The sequence below is a fragment of the Pongo abelii genome, chromosome 5 (genome assembly GCF_028885655.2).
Source record: "Pongo abelii isolate AG06213 chromosome 5, NHGRI_mPonAbe1-v2.0_pri, whole genome shotgun sequence".
NCBI classification, from domain to species: Eukaryota; Metazoa; Chordata; class Mammalia; order Primates; family Hominidae; genus Pongo; species Pongo abelii.
The window spans coordinates 104,314,674-104,332,948 of NC_071990.2; the positions used below are offsets into that span (position 1 = coordinate 104,314,674).

An 18,275-nucleotide genomic window follows, 5' to 3' on the forward strand; every position below is an offset into this window, starting at 1 on the left:
TTAACCAACTTCTGACATGTCATTGTCAGTATGCTGAAATCCACATGTGTGTATTTTCTGATTTTAGGCAGAAGTGAATATTACATTCAGAGAGGAGATCTATTTACTGCTTTATTATTGCATAATGTCCTGGATATATTTGATATTGCTCACAGCTCCAATACACCTGTCACTGCACCTCACTGCTAATACAATGACAGCTCAGTGGTCACGTGTTCCAAGCCAATGTCATGCAATGCTGTTTTTCGCTACTCATTCTGAGTTACAGTCAGCATTAAAAGCTATGCTCAGACTTATTCTGGATTAGTTTCCTCCAGAGATGCACATCACTAATATGTTTGATTTTAAGAAGTTGTAATGAGTATTATATGGAAGTAGACCTGTGTATAGTATTTTCATTATTTGAGATTATTACCTGGTCAATGGGGTCTTGTGTACCATCCAGGATCCAAACAGAGGAGATTTAGGCTTCCAAAATAGCTTGATAATGCCCATCTTCTTCATGATTACATTAGTACAGAAATACGTAAGTAAATTATTAATTATTTAGAGCTAAAAGTACCTTAAAATGAAAAAATGGCATACAGAGTTACATACTGAACTCATTTAGAAGATATTTTGCTCTGGGTTATGTGCTTTAGGAATCCAATTGAGTAAGTTTAATCATTCTCATTTTACATTTACAAGAACTGGCCTTAGTAAGTGGCATAACTGGAATTGGAATTCAGGCCCAGACTTTTAGATTTTATGTATCTTATTCATTTTAGAGAGATATTTTATTACAAACACAATCTTATACCTAAATGTTTATATTGAATATGAGAAACCCAGGGCAGAGAAACCAAGTAATTTTATAAAGCTTGTATAGAGATAGCTAACAACAAAACAAAAGAATCTCTTGAATTCTAAGTAACTCTCATGTCCTGAAATCAAATCAACATCCTGGCTTCTGTATTCTTTTCAGAGTAGCTTTCTAATTAATTCAATACTCTACCCAGTTCCTAACATTAATTGAGCATCTACCATCTGTAAGACTCTTGACCTTACAGTTTATTAAAAAAAAGTCTGTCTATATTGAGCTTACAATTTAGTTGAGGAGGATATTGAGTAAAAACTAATTAAATAATATCACTTTTATGATTGCAGTTGTAGAGAAGAATAAAACTGGGTAGAGGAATAAACTTATTATTTTTAGCAAGGAAGGACCTATGAGGATCCCATTTGAACAGAAATTTAAATAATGAAAACAGTCATGTCAAGAGGAAAAATTGAGAACAGGGTTATACCTTCAGCCTACATGTGTTATAAAGTTCATGTTTTTTATATAACATAATTTATAAATAAGTGGTTCTTGAATAAACTCATCTTTTTTTTACACACAAACATGCACACACAAATACATAGAAATTTCTTACTTATATTTGTGAAGTGGTTTTGTGTATCTCTGCATATTTGTTTTCCTTAACATAGTATATATAGAGAGAGACATTTACTGAAATATTTAAATTATAAAAGCTCAAAGATTGTTATTAATGTTAAAGTAGCATTTTAAAAAATCTAAGATTCAAAAATGTGTCAATAATGAGATAAACTATAAATAATTATTTAAATATTTTGACATTTGGAAAACGGGCTTTTATTTTATTATTTATTTTTATTTTTTATTTTTAGACGGACTCTCGCTCTGTCACCCAGGCTGGAGTGCAGTGGTGCGATCTCTGCTCACTGCAACCTCTGCCTCCTGGCTTCAAGCGATTCTCCTGCCTCAGCCTTTCCAGTAACTGGGATTACAGGCACGTGTCACCACACCCAGCTAATTTTTGTATTTACACTAGAGACGCAGTTTCACCATGTTGGCCAGGATGGTCTCAGCCTCCCAAAGTGCTGGGATTGCAGGCGTGAGCCACCACACCCGGCAGGAACCTGGGCTTTTTCTTACAAAATCTTTACTTAGTAAGATTCAATGCCAGATATGTTTTAAATCATCTCATAGAAAGAAATAACACTTTATTAGCTAATATGTGTTAGCCTTGAGAAAATAGGTGATCTTATTCCATGATTTACTGATTACTCAATATCTTGCACATAAAATTCTAGAAATAATTAGTGGCTAAATTAAGAAATTATAATTAATCTAGTATTTACTCTTTATTTGTAAACATGAATGTATAATTTTACAAATAGATATATGGAAAAAATGTCAAATTTATATTTGAGACAAAAATATACAAAAAATTGGGTATCCTAAAATGTTTTATTTACGGATTTTCATTTTTTTCAACAAATGCTTTATGGAAAAATAACCACACAATATACACATTCAAATATCCCACAGAAATGCTGTATCTTGTTTGTATATGAAAAAAATGATCTCATAAAATGCTGGTATATTTTGTCCAAATATAAAAATTTCCATTTGGAAAATTCATTTCTCAGTAATAAGAAAATTCTTGGAAGTTCGAATGTTGTAAGAAGTCAAAACCAAACACATATCATATTTACATATTAGCTTTTCCAAACGTGAAAATGCTTCTCCAATTTTCCAACAAATCATGTGTATAATACACAAAGCTTTCTTTATATACAGAACTTATTTTGTATTTTCAATTTTTGTCTTCTATTTATGTTTGAAGTTTTTATTTTTGGAATCTAATAAATGTGTCCATTTTCTATGCCATGAAATACAATACAAAGTGCATTTAATAAATAAAAAATATGGCCAGGTGCGGTGGCTCCCGTCTGTAATCGCAGCACTTTGGGAGACCGAGGCGGGCGGATCAAGAGGTCAGGAGATTGAGACCATCCTGGGTAACACAGTGAAAACCTGTCTCTACTAAAAATACAAAAAATTAGCCAGGCGTGGTGGCACGTGCCTCTAATCCCAGCTACTCGGGAGGCTGAGGTTGCAGTGAGACAAGATCCTGCCATTGCACTCCAGCCTGGGTGACAGAGTGTGACTCAGTCTCAAAAAAACAAAAAACAAAATAAATAAATAAATAAATAAAAATAGCTGTATAATTTTTGAAAATAAATAATTGTAACAATGTCTAAAATAAGAACTGTTGCTGTCATTTTTAATATAATATGCTAAGCATTTTTCTAATAACATGTGTAAATGTATTTAGTCTTTAGAATAACATTATAAAGTTGGTACATTTTAAGAAAATTTAGATAATTAAGCCATTTAACCAGAGTATTCCAGCTAATAGACAGAGGAGATATAAAATTACTACATTTCCTTCTCTGCCTTGATAGACAAAAAAACAAATATGTGCTTTTGAAAATACAGAAAATAAGTGAATGAGTACAACAAAAAAAGTATTTAAGAATTGATGCCAATCATAAAACAAGACATTTATGCTACCTTATGCAACATATTAAATGTTATAGTTAAAAACACAAAAGAAGTAAAATTTCAGAAATTCAGCACACAATTTTCAAGCTCTTTCTAAGAGACAGAATTGTCTGTATAAAAATATGTCTTAGAATTTTGCTTCTCATTCCATCTTTGATGCCCTGGGACTAAGATCCCATCTCTCCAAGCAGGAAGGCTATAATAAAACAAAATTAGACCATTGATTAGGATGATTGTTTTATTCATTGTTATATATTATGTGTATATGTGTGTGTACAATACATAATGACACAAAAAGGAAAAATTTGTTTTTATTTGTTTGCTTTTTTTGTTTTGTGAATCCGTCTTTCTAGCTGCATACTCAATGTGAACTTGACTCAACACTTTCCAAAGTATTGAAGTATATACATATATATGAAAAGTTCCAGAAATGATGTTCCTTTTTATTTAAGATGTGTTTATTTTTCATCTTCACAAAGGCTTGGCTTTGGAATCTAAAACATTTGCATACAGTAGAAAATATCCACATGAATTCAACAGGAAATTTGTGGCAGAGTTTATGTTTATCAAGCCCTATTAAGCACTGGTGCCTAAATTTAGAGAACTGCAGTAGTAAGTGACTGTGTTGAAACAAATAATTCAGAAAATTAGGAAAATTATTAAATATAGGACAGTTTCTTCTTCTTTTTTTTTTTCTTTTTTTTGAGACAGAGCCTCCCTCTATTGCCCAGCCTGGATTGCATTTGTGCAATCTCAGCTCGCTGCAATCTCCGCCTCCTGGGGTCAAGCAAATTCTCCTGCCTCAGCCTCTGGAGTACTTGGACTACAGGCACACTCCACCAAGCCCGGCTAGTTTTTTTTTTTTTGTTTTTTTTTGTATTTTTAGTAGAGATGGGGTTTCACCGTATTGGCCAGGCTGGTCTTGAACTCCTGACCTTGTGATCGACTCTTCTTGGCCTCTCAAAGTGCTGGGGTTACAGGCATGAGCCACCGCACCCGGCCAGGACAGTTTCTTCTTTAACCTAAGGAAAAGAAGATCAAAACCGTGATTAATTTATACTTTGGGTTGTCTCTTATTTAAAGAAAGTAACTGTGCAGAAAGCCCCACTTGCAACCAGAAGTTTACTCTATTGTAAGTATCATACGGATGGTGCCCAATTTTTTTATTTCTTTTCTGTTTTTCTTAATTTTTACTTTTTTGTTCATCTCTAACAGTGTCTGCAGTGTCTGCAACACAGTGGATGATTCAGCAAGTATGATTTTTGCGTAAAGAAACGATAAGCCAACAAAAGACAAAACATAGGGACAAGTTACTAAGACAGGTTTTAGAAATGTTTGAGACCCCAAAAAAAGACAAAAAGGAAAAAAAATACCCACTTGTACTACATTGTTTACACATCGATCTGCCATTAGGCAAAAGATTTAAACATAAGATTTCTGAATACCCATTTGTAATATTTCATTCCATTCACCAGTGGAATCAAATAATGGCATGAAATATCACTATCACCATGAATGTCTACAATACAGTGTAATAAGTATAACGCTCAGTACCGTTTTCAAGCCAGGCTTTCCAAATGCTTTTCTTACTTTTCAGTCTTCTAACTTTCTGGACACTTTCACTATGTCTCCAAATGTTGCTTTTCTAGGTTTGCTTTGTTTTAAGCCTATTATATTTACATTATATTCTAGGGAAAGATATTTGCTAACAGGGATGCAACTGAACTTAAATCTTTTTTTTATTATTTTTAAATCGTTTTTTTATTTAACTAACTAACCAAGGAGCAATGCCATGAACGTAAGACTCTTAACTCTTGGTTTACTCCCACAATCTGCCTTTCTCTAAGCAACGAAACTGAATATTAGATCGCGTATGCATCAGTGATAGATATCAAAGATGGTAGTAATTAATCTGCTACTCTTCTCACTCTTCATTCCAGGAGAAGACATTACTATCCATCCTTTAACCAAAATAGGGAAAATCTGAGTACTTTCCATCTCATATCAGTCCTTTTCTTCACATGTCTAAGTGGCTGTGAAATATTAGAAATTCTGCTTAATTTAGTTTCTCTCATCTTCCCTTCCTGTTAAGAGCTAGCACTTTTGCTAGATGTAAGTCATCTTACATAGTAAAAATAATTTCCTCATTTTGCAAGAAGCTCTTGGAATCTGGTGCACAGTACCACCCTCCAATTCAGCTAAATATGTATGTGTGTGTGTGTGTGAGGGTATCCTCTCTGCTAAGATCATGTCTATTTTCCTTAACATGCTCTGGTTGGTAATGTAGAGACTATACCGTCCAGAAGATCCCCTTTAACTTTAACGTTTTTCTAACAATAGATATTTCTCATTTCCTTTAATCCATATAATTCAGTGGTCATCTCATGTATTTATTCAGCTTAATTTATCAAAATCATAGATAAAAAGCCCTTTTCAAAAATATCAATATTTTTATATATTGTAGTCATCATGAAATACAAACTTTAATTAGTAAAATAACATAAGACTCCATGAACTTTGCAAAGAAAACATGAATGTCTTCCTCTCTTTTCTTCCTTCCTTTGACTATAAAAGAGACAATAATAGAAAATTTCATATTATAATTCTATAATTTGTAAAAAATACTAAAAAATTTCTACGTGGATTTGTTCAAAATTTATTCTTTTAAAATTCTTTCTGAATTTAAAAATGTTAAATGTGATTTGAGAAATAGCACAAGGCCCTTGACTGAGGCTCCTGTCTGTGTGAGTGTATGTGTGTGTGAGTGTGTGTATATGTATGTATGTGTATAGAACCATTTTGAAGTTACCTTCTTTTACTATAAACAGCTAACTCATGCTAAATGTCTTCTTTCGTATGAATAATTAGTGATTTTTCTTTTTATGAGATTCTTTCATCACATTACACAGTACTCGTCCTTCAATTTAACTTGATCAATTTAACTTTATTGCTTTGAAATATACACCACTTTAAACTTACAAATTAGAAAAGGCAAGATGGCTCAATAATTCAGTTTCTTTATAAGTCAAGGCTGTTTGTTGTTTTCAAATTATTGTATTTTTGTATATATTTATTTGTGATCTAGAATTATCATGTAGATATAGAAAATTATGTATATAGAAGGTATGTATGTAGAAATTGTATTCTATACATTGAAAAATAATTATCAATGTATTGCTCTATTGAAAATTAACACAATTTAATAAACCTCATTTTAAAATGCTGAATACTTGTTTCCATATGAGACAAAGCATTTTTTTACTTCCACTTTAAAATGTTCTGAATTATTGCTTTAACTCTAGTTACTTTTGTCAAGTTGCAGGCTTAAAGTAAATAAGTATTGTTACATTACATTAGCATGATAAACATTTAAGAAAACATTTATTGCTTTATGCACTGAACTATGAACTACCTATGCAATGCCAGTTTGTATTTTTTAAATCTTTGATTATTCCTATTTTCTATTAAACTAACTGAGAATTTACTGATAAACAATTTTACAACGTGTCACACAATTCACATAAAGTTTGCTGAAAGGTTCAAAATAAATGTGAACCATGAGTTTAAGTGAAATTGCTTGACTAAATAATATTTGATATATGTCAACGCAACATATTTCACATTTAAGAAGATTAAAATATGTGGGTTTTTTCTAGGCTGTTGACATTTCAGATAAAATTTTCAATATGTAGACTCTCTTTTTAAAATTATTCTAAGCTGATTTGTTAGGAGAAAGATATTGGCTTAACTACTGTGGTAGGGTGCAAATTTTACAATCTTGCTTGGGTCAACCTTGCTAACTTGATCTCCTGTCACTATTCCTTTTTCCACTTTATGCTTTATCTGCACTAAATTAAAAATCATTTTTGTTTTTCTGTTTTTGTGTGTATGTTTTTCTTTTTTGAGACAGATTTTTGCTCTGTTGCCCAGGCTGGAGTGCAGTGGCATGATCTTGGCTCACTGCAACCTCTGCCTCCCGGGTCCAAGTGATTCTCCTGCCTCAGCCTTCCAAGTAGTTGGGATTACAGGCACACATCACTATGCTCTGCTAATTTTTGTATTATTAGTAGAGACTGAGTTTCCCCATGTTAGCCAGGCTGGTGTCAAACTCCTGACCTCAAGTGATCTTCCCACCTTGGCCTCCCAAAGTGCTGGGATTACAGGCATGAGCCACCACACCTGGCCAAGGATCATTTTTGAAATATATTTTATTTATTTCTCTCTAATATTATACGTGCTATTCTTATTTTCTAAAATGTTTGCTCTCTTCATCCCTTTATTATCTGTCAAATTTCTACTTCTTTCAAGTCCTGAGTCAGGTGTTTCTTTATCTATGCACCCCATCCATCCTGAGAGAACAACGGTCTCACTTGTTACTCTGGCAGTTGGTATACATCTCTATAAAAGACCTTCTCACAAATTTAGACTTAGTTGTTTATAAAACTACTATTATCCATTATATTGTAAACTGTAGTGTATAGTTCCTGAGAACAGTGACTATAACTTAATCACCTTTATATCACTATCCTTTAATAAAATGCCAGATAGATTATGTTTCTCTTCTGTCACCAATATCACTCAACCCAAGTAAGCTAAGACTACAAATTACAAGACCGCTGCAGTTTCCATTCTTTTTATGAGATGAAAGACTCTAGGAAATGTAAAACTTTGGGTGATATTCTTTAGGATTTGCATTTTCACTCTCAACTGAATATTAGTTTCAACTGGGAAACTTTGAAAATTGTACTGCTGATAGCTATAGGAGGGAGGGAACTTCCAGGCAGACAGGAGTGGGTCCCTGGCAAAACACCTTTGAGCCAAAAGGCCTGAAACCTACAGCCCAAAGTAAGAACTTCCATCTCTGTGTGCCTGCTCTCTCCTGATTGTTTCTTTCTGAATAATGTCTTTTAACCAATGGAATGCTGCCTTTTCCAAAACTACCTACGGCCGCCCCTATTCTGTACCTATAAAGACCCCAGACTCAGCTGGCAGACAGTAGAAGCGGCCAGACATCAGGGAGAAGCAGTTGGATATCTGGGAGAAGCAACTTTCACTTCAGAGATGGTGTCTGGACTAGGCAACTTGACCTCGAAAGAGAGATGCCTGAGAGGCGGCTTGACTTTAGGGGAGAGGGACATTCTGTTCCTGTCCCCTTTCCAGCTCCCTCTGCTAAGAGCTGCTTTCATCACTCAATACAATTCTCCACATTCACCATACTTCAATTCATCTGCATGACCTCATTCCTCTTGGGCACCAAACAAGAATTTGGGATCCACTGGGTGCGGGTACCCAGAAAGGCTGTCACAGTGGCCCTTTGCCCTCACTGGCGAAAGGCAGCTTCCCCACGTGATGAGGCAAAGGGCCCACTGAGCTGATAACACACTGCTGTCTGCAGATGGAAGAGCTAAGGGAGCATTGTAACATGCCCTCTGGAGCTTTGGGGTCACAGGCACCCCTAACCTGGACACTGCTGCGAGGCCCACCCAGACTTCGCTCCTGCAGTTGCCAAAGCAACTGGTTCCTACACTAGGTTTCTCTGGTGCCTGCGCTCGTTTGCTCACAGGCTCCCTCCCACAAGGAGTTGACTGGTGTGGGCTGAGTAAATGAGGCGCCTATGTTGCAAGTCCTGCGAAGGGATCAAGAAAATAGCTGGCATCCCTACTGCTCAGAGTCCACCAAAATAAATAAAATACCAAATTTGAACTCCAGCCCTAAGAATAATTACCAATTCTGAGCCAAGCTCATAGACACTAAACTGCTTCACCATAAGAGACTATACATGTGTGGACATGTTTGTCTCTGAGAGCTAATTTACACCAGGTTGTAAATTAATGAAATCTCTAGCTAAATGAGATGAAATTAAGTTAAATGTAATGAGGCTGCAAGCTACTTGCCAATATATCCTAGAGGAAATAAGAGAAGATAAAAGTAAAACATTACCCCAAGGCTTACGTTTAAAGCCCACAAGTGCCTCACAATATCTCCACAGGAAAGTCCAGAAGTCTACAACCACGTTACAAATTTTATACTGTCTAAATCTAGTATACCTCTCATTTATGTTTTTCTAATTGCTCAAAATTTCCACTTTCCAAGGTTGTTTATCCTCAAGAAGTTTTTCTTCCATAGTGCTCTGCTTATCTTGGTATCATGATCCAAGTTATTCTCATTTCCCAAACGCAAATAGTGTATTGATTTCATGAAATAATTAAATTATTCCTGAATCTGTAATTGGATTGACTTTTTAATACATCTGTAAACTTCATAAGAGCAGAGAACTTGTCTTGTATACCCATTATTATAACTGGATTATGTAGAAGCATTTCTTGCTCTTAATAAGCAAGGTTTGAATGAATGAAGTCATGTTAAATAACAAAGAAGTTTTGTAGATGTGCAAATATTTGAAAAATAGGATAGTAATTATGTTACATACAGCAAGCACACCAGAACACAACAATCTAGGTAAATCTTGTCCCCTTTCAGTACTGGCTTTTTCTATTTGTAAGACCTTGGAAAATAATTTCGTCTCTCAGTGCATCAATGTCATTTTCTATATAGAATAGAATAATAGCTATCAGGTAAGGTTATTGTGAGAATTAAATATGTTAATGGCTGTAAAACACAAGTAATTGTTCTAGCACATAACACTCAATAAATGTTTGTTCTTATTGAGTAAAGTGATTGTTTTCTTAGGCATCTATGTCAGTTTCAGTGACAATTATCTGCTTTTAATCATAAAATTCTACATATTAATTATAATCTTCTCTCTGAGGAAGACAACTGCTAATCTAAGATCACAAAGTATTTTCCACATTCAAAATTAAACCATGGTTTATGATTTAATTCAGACCTATATAAAAATATATGAATTAGAATGTCAGGACCAGAAGAAGTTTATTCTGTTTTAGCATAGGCTCCTTTTCAACTAAATAGGCCCTAGTTTTCTGGCTAGAAATCAGGCAGTAACTTTGTAGAAATTCTGTCCAATCTCCTAATTTAATTAATTTCCCAAAATGTGAATAGGAGGAAGAAATAAAAATGTAAAAAAATTGAAAATATTTTAAAATATTGAGTGGAAAGATTGTAAGCTATCCCTATATTTTTACAAGAATCTTGAATTAAAATATCTGTTAATATTATCAGAAAATATGTCAAGTGTTCTGGCTTAATATCAATAAAATTTGCATAAACAATGGTTTCAAATTTTTCCATATGTAATTCACTATAGAATATGCCCTTGAAGAATGTTAAGGGTTGTTTCTAGCTAGAAAGAACAATTGGTTTACATGTCCTGAAACAAATATTCATCTTATCCTTCCAGCCACATTGCCATTTTTGTCTTTGCTCCTTGATGATTATATAGGTTTAAGGAAAACAAAAATTTTTTGTTTGTCTTCAGAAAGACTTTATAGTTCCCATGGTGTAGATATACTGCATGTAGTAATTTAAAATTAGATAGAGTAATTTATTAACTGCCATTAAGCAAAATAAAATTTGCACATGGGCTCTTCCACATTTACACTGGAATAAGAACTCCTAGAAGTTTCTTGCATTTCATTTACACAATTCTTAACTAGAGTTTGAAACCCTTTCTATAGTCAAACAGTTTCAAAGGATGATTACAGAGCTGAAACTGTCACCGAATTCTGCTTTCCTCAGCAATTCAAAATTAAGGTTCAGAAAGCATTTGGTCCTGCTCAACCTATCATTTAATATGAAATTTAAAGCTGTCACTGATGTCACATTATTAGGGTATAAAGCTTGATGCCATGTTGACACTAAACTCCATTTAAAAGCTTCCAAAAATATTCTGGGTGTCATGTTCTGACTTTTACAACCTTTGATAATATCATCTTGAGTAGACCACTCAGGAGAAGAAATCAGTGATTTTAGTAAACTTCATAATGGTAGAGAATCCCATGTGGAGATATTTGCATTCTACTGCTTTGTACTAGAAAATGCACAAGGTGAATGTAATGAGATGAGCTGGGAATATTGCAATGCTTTAAGTGAGAAATGATGAGTCTGGGCTTAAGCTGGAAAATGGGCAGCGATAAGAGGAATAAATATTTGTAGAGTGAATTCTACCAGGTGACCTATTTGTGGTTGGGAATGGGAAGAAGTGGAAGGTAGTTGTAAAATCTTTTATTGTTAGACTGCGTAGACGGACATGCTATTAATGATCATACACTCAGGGTGGGCGTGAGGATTTTGAGGCTTTATGATAACCTCTGTCCTCCCCACATGAAAAAACAGATCTAGAATTACTGCATCAATGCAAGAAGGTCTGGTACATTTGCCATAAGCCAGCTCCAATCCCATGCATTATGAGCAAATGTGGTTTCTCTCAACCTCAGGTATCTTCGACTTTTATTTTTCTGGCCCTTGGGCATATAATTTGAACCAATCTTTCCTTTAATTAGAATGCAGATTCCAGTAGCTTTATTTACAAATTTGGCTTAAGCCTAGGAAAAAGTACGAGCCAGCCTAACTTACTGATGTATTTCAGAGTAGTTTTGACACTCAGGCCTCTATTGTACTATAAGTAAAAACAAAACTAACAAAGCATCATCTATCATAATTGGAAATTCAAAGAGCACTACATATGATGGAGACATATTTTAAACATCCAGTGTCATTATTTGAGAGGTAGTAAGTTGGAGATAAATTAGAACAGGTTTTCTAAACTATTTGTGGTAAAGGATCAGGTATTTATTTTTTAAAATACCTAATGTGGTGTAAACTGATACTTATGCAAAATGCAAGAAAAGTGAATCAGTTGAAAAATTAGATGAAAAAGCACAAAATAGAAACCATCCAATTTTGTATTAATATAAAATTTAATCAGCATAAAATTACTCTGTCAAATTGCTATAAAAATGTTTCTAAATATCACTGTGGATTCCTGCCTTTGTATTAAAAAGTGTCAAAGAGCTCACACACCTATTCTGGTCTGCCAAACGCAGTTTGGGTAGCATTAGATTCAGAACCTGAATCCAAAAGAAAACATTTAGATCAGCACTAATGAGGCTAGAAGGAGATTATAATTAGGAAAAGCAAATGCAATGAGAAACATCCCTGAATCACAGCTGAGATCAGAAAAGAAAACTGTGAAGTCATTATATTATTTTTTAAAAAAGAACTTTTTACTAGCTAAACCTGACAATGTAGGGGAAAGCAAGTTGATATAGCTGGAGTTGAAATTTTGTCTATTTTTAACAAGGTGGAAAGAACGGTATGTTGGAGCATAAATGTTGGAGAGGATGAAAGACAAGAGTGGGATTTTTCAACGTAAGATTAGAAGTTTGAATTTCCTGTCATACTTTTAGATCTTTATTACAGTAAATTTTTAGAATAAGTATATCTGGAGTCTTCTAAACTAGCAATTTTTATTTGTTACATAAACTATTAACTGCTACTTTTTTCAGATTATATTTTTTTTCAATTTCTGCCAGAAGGTCGTCCAACATCAAGTATCTTCTCAGTCCTCCACTCCTAGAGTAGACCATTTCTCAGATGCAAATATTTACAATAGTAATGACACAGAGTGGCAGAGTATTTTTATTCCTAGATATCACTTCATGGAAGAAAGATGACCTGATATAAGATTATTGATTGACACTCATTAATCCAGTATTAAAAATGTGAGAGCTGGGAATTTTTGACATTTCTATCTCCATTTGGGGAAAACCGTCTTCAGTATTTTTTTGAAATGACAAGGAAAATTTAATATTGAATTGCAAGGAATTTGAATTCTTGACAGATGTAATGATTTGACAGCACCTAATTCAAATGGAGTTGCACAGATCTCTAGGGACCACAGTATAAAGAAACTTAAATGATCCCAGTGATGGAAGAAGAGCCAAAAATAGAATAAATGACATTTGTTTGACTTGTCAACCTGTAAAGCCTACCTCATGATCACCGAGGAGCCTCTAACAGAAGTTTCTCTTCTCAAACCATTATTACAGATAGGGACTCCTAGAGAGAAAACATCAACTGTCACAAGTGACAATTCAAGGGGCAGTGCATATAATGGAGATATTTTAAATTAACAATTCCACAATTTTCACAGGAAACTCTGTAGAGAAAATAACCAATTTAGTTTCATGGAAAAATGAAAGACAAACTTCAAAAAACTTGACAGCAAATTTAACCCTAAAGTTTTGGTGTGGGCTTTTTAAATGTAATCACTTACATATAACCATATACACTCACAGTGAAAAGAATGTATATATATGAAAAAAAATGTAATTTTCTAGACTTAGACATAAGAACAAAGCGCTATTGTTAAGTCTTTTACTTTAAGAGAGTAATTGCCCAGAACACTATGTACATTAAGGTAAAAATAGAAAGAGTACTAATTGAGTAATAATAACAATAATAATAGTAACAAATGTTCATGGCATATTTATCAGGTGAAGGGCACTGTACCGAAAGTTTTATATGTGTTATCAGGTAAATAATATTATCTTTGTTTTTGTGCAGACATGAAAATGAAGACAAAGATCAGAGAATTTGAATGACCTGCAGAATGTCACCTTGATGAGTTACATGTCAGAGATTTGAGTATGATCAGTGTGATGTCATTTTATTCAGCTCTTTGTTCAGCCTCAGATGCCTTAGCAGCGATTAGTCAACACTTTCATATGAGTTGTAGCATGCCACCATTTTGGTAAAAGGAGTGTTGGACAGAGACAAAGGAGACAAGATGTGGTTCTGGCTCTTGAATTAGGCAGTTATGTTATCCTGAGTAACCCATTGTCTCTGTAAAGCTCTCATATCCTATGTGTTACAAGAAATTACTGAAATAGCTTTTTAAAAAAATTTCCCATTCTATCTGTTTAACATATACATAAACGAGCTACTATAATTATTGCATGTTTATTTTATGTACTACCCCCTCATCTTAAACCAAGTAATTCGTGTTTATGAGCTACGGATTCAATAGATAAAATGAAAGGATGCAGACTGTTTAATGAAATACAGCACATCATTACCAGCTACCACTAGAAAATGACTCATAATTCATGTCCATGAAAGGGTGCTTTAGTAACATTTTCATAAACAAATGGAAAATTGTTGAGTATTTGTTAGATATTCTAAAGAGTATGCTTTATCTAAATGTGAGTCTCAGAATTATCTAAGCCATGACTTGAGACTGTTACGTGAAAATATCAACAATTTCATTACATTCTGAAAAACTGGTTCTTAAGTGCTTTGAAGCAAAAATGATAGCAGTCTGGAAGTTTGAAAGTATGAGTCTTTATTTCAGAAATAATGGAACATGAAAATGAACAGTACTCAATCTACCATAGAAATTATTGTATACTTTTTGGGAAGCTTGAGGGACAAGGGAAAAGAAGGAATATATATTATTTTAACAAGTAGTATCCCAGGACTTGGGGAAATAGGTATTAGAGTAGTTCCATGAAAATTTTGTCCTGATAAGTTCCATTATCATGAGTTGTATATTTTTACATTCCTGATACCATGATTTTGAGAAGATGCAGTTTGTTGTAGTTGTTTTAAGGCAATTGGAGATGAACATAGTTGCAAGTATGGATTCAAAAACCAAACATACACACACACACACACACACACACACACATTCATGCACATTTGTTTCAAATTTTATTAAAGAAAGTATGCTTTTAAGAACAAGAACATAGAAAAAATGTAATTTCAAATTGATGCATGCATCTCTCAGTATAAAAATCTGCTGGATTCCCAAGTTGAAATAGCAAGTTCAGACAGCCAGAGAGTGTTTCCTTGAAATGATTCAATCACAACAATTTATCGACATGTTTTCAGCTCCAGAGATTGGATAGTGAGTGTTTAGGTAGTAAAAGACATCTGGCATTTGGCCTTATGGAAAAGTTTGTACAGTGATTTTATTTTTCTTATTTTTACAAGAGTCCAGTGAAACATTATCACAATTAGCAAGCAGCTTATGATGGTTGAACTAGTAGACTGCAAGAAAAATATGTTTGATAAATTGCTGATGTAGATAAATCAATGGATTTTTAAAAAGCAGGCTTACAATAAAACAAAATAAAATAAGACATAATTTTAGAAATTGAAGAAGTACAAATATTTTCAAAGGTAAATTAATTGTTCGTAATTTAACAGAGTTCTGATTCTATGTTCAGCCCTTTTTAAAAATCTACCAGAGAGTCTTACTCTTTTAGGCCCATTACATTTATTCCTGTACATTAAAATATGTAAGTATAATCTGGAAAAATCCTGATTTTTAAATGATGGAAGATTTTCCTTCCTGTAAAATATAATTTTTACAAAACAGTGCACAAAATTTTCTGAGTAAACTAAAGCTCTCTTGGTGCAGTCTGTACATTACCCACAGCTTGTTCTGTCCAGTTGAGAAAAAGACAATAATATTAATAAATCATATTGAAATGTTGATGAATTAAGAATGCAAATTGAAATTGGATTTAAACAATGTCTTAAGTAGTATAAGACAGAAACAACATGAATTAATCTTCTTTAATAATAGTATCCATCTTGTAATATTTCACTTTCTTATGTTAGGTTGGTGCAAATTTCCCTTATCGTGAGTTGTATATTTTTACACTCCTAATATCATGATTTTGAGAAGATGCAGTTTGGTGTAGTTGTTTTAAGGCAATTGGAGACCAACATATTTGTAAGAATGGATTCAAAAACCAAACACACATACACACACACACACACACACACATATGCACACACACACATTCATGCACATTTGTGTTCTAAATATTTTATTAAAGAAAGTATACTTTTAAGAACAAGAAGACAGAAAGAATGTAATTTCAAATTCATGTATGTATCTCTCAGTATACAAATCTGCTGGATTCCCAAGTTAGAACAGCAAGGTCAGATAGCCAGAGAGAGTATTTCCTTGAAATAATTTCATTACAACAATTTATCTACATGTCTTCAATTCCAGAGATTGGATAGTGTGTGTCTATCCAAACTCTGGAGCTGAAAGCATGTTGATAAATGTCGATTGTTCATTTCATATTATTTGATATTTTGCCAATTTAATATCTCATTTCATTTTTATTTTGACACCTTAATGATACATCCCCCACATGTCACAAATTATTGTGTTTCTTTAATTTGCCATTTATAGATTTTATACATTAAAATGCCATTTGCCATTAAAAGTAATGGCAAAAGCCATGGTTACTTTTCAACCAACTTAATAGTATTGGAGAAAAAAAATAAACACTTTGGATTTAATTACACTCTTAATACTGCATACAGTTTCTCATAGAATGTTCTGAGAAGAAATTGAATAAGCAGTAACAAATAGAAAAGAAATAAAATTATTGTTGAAAGTTAGAGAAACTAAGACATGTATATAAGCTTTCTAAATAGAAGAAAAAAGTGAAATTTTGTTTATTCAATATTATTTGAGGTTTTGCCAATTTAATAATATCTCACTTCACTTTTATTTAAATACCTTAGTGATACATCCTGCATGTCATAAATTATTGTATTTCTTTAATTTGCCAGTTACAGATTTTATATATACCTAAGAAATATCATGATCAATGTCTGAGGTTAACACACATTATTTGTTTGAAAAATCAATAAGTGAAATATAAAGACAAAGAACATGAGATAAGAAGTGTTTTATTAAGTTTTTTTTTTACAAAGCTTGGAGATTTAATTCTGAAAGATAATGAATACTGCAATCTTGAAATCACATGATTTTATAGGTTGATGCAGATGTCCCATTTAATGAAAAATGTTGTCCTTCAAGTCATTCCACTTATACTTCTGACTAGATTAAATTTCCCCCCTAGAATCCTAATGAAGATAATGTTTCTTTTTGCTTTCTTAATTCTTTCCTAACAAAACTTTTGTGAGGGGGAAGGAAATGAAGAGATCATCTTTTGACAATATACTAAAATGAAAGCATTATAAGATGGACAGGAAATGTGAATAAATTTATTGGGTAATTGAGTCTTTAGTTTCTCTTAATTGGCACAACCTAAAATTATTTATTGATAGCAAATGGTTCTATGTTCTAAATAAATTTTATTTTTGGACACTGTGGAACAGTTAATAAATGTATCAAATATTCTACCTCGTGTTATTTTTGCTAGTTTACACAAAAACACAATTATTTTGTTTGATTCTGTTGTTTTTCATAAATATTTATGTATAATATCATTTTCCTTGTAAACAGGATTTTTTCTGCCCAAAGGGAGGAAAAACAATTTGTGTGTTAATTTTATCTCACTGGTTTTGTTCAGCTTCAGTAGTTGTGTATATAAAGGAAGAGATTAGATAAAGGGGAATACAAGCAACCCCTGTTGTGAACGTAAAGAATTTTAATTAGCCATGACGATAATTTTGAAGCAATTCAGGTATATTCCACCCCTTTGCTCATAGAACAAACCAGCTGCTAAATGGTTCCTGTCAGTAGGCCTTCAATACTTATTTTGTTTAGATTTTGCTGCCCCCTACAGAATAACCAAAGGCATTCATGAGTTTGCCATGTACCTTCAACTTCAAGATGAGAGCATTTCATGTCTTCTTGAGATTCTGGTAGAAATAACCCTCACATGGTAGTTTTTATTACTAAAGTTTGGCGTATTTTGTATTACTTGTGACACAGCTGAACCTCCCTCAAAATTAAAATAAAGAAATAAAAAGCATTCTTTCCAATAATTCCTCCCTTCTCTACATGAAAAGAAAAAGTAAAAATTTTTAAAGAGAAAAACTAGTAATATTTAAAATTTTCAAATACTGACTTCATTGTAAAACTATAGAGTGTTTTGCCTTTTTTCCTATTTCATGAAAGACAATTTTATTGTTCTAAGTGCTTAACAGGCACAAATAGGTCATGGAACTGACAGGGGAAAAAAATTCTTCAATAAGAAAGATAGATTATCTGGTTTCCCTTAAA

The 18,275-nt window shown here is 33.1% G+C and overlaps 1 long non-coding RNA gene across 2 annotated transcripts in view; it reads right to left on the reverse strand.

Moving 5' to 3' along the window:
* Positions 1 to 3,491: 3,491 nt before the first annotated feature.
* Positions 3,492 to 18,275, reverse strand: part of LOC129060006 (uncharacterized) — a 287,201-nt gene continuing 272,417 nt past the window's right edge. The window contains exons 7-8 of one of the 2 annotated variants that reach the window (XR_010140312.1): positions 4,291 to 4,377; positions 3,492 to 3,551 (exon numbers count right to left, since the gene is read on the reverse strand). This is a non-coding gene — a long non-coding RNA (uncharacterized LOC129060006). Of the gene's footprint in view, positions 3,552 to 3,870; positions 4,378 to 18,275 lie in introns of those variants that run through there. The other variant, XR_010140309.1, reaches the window with a different exon arrangement.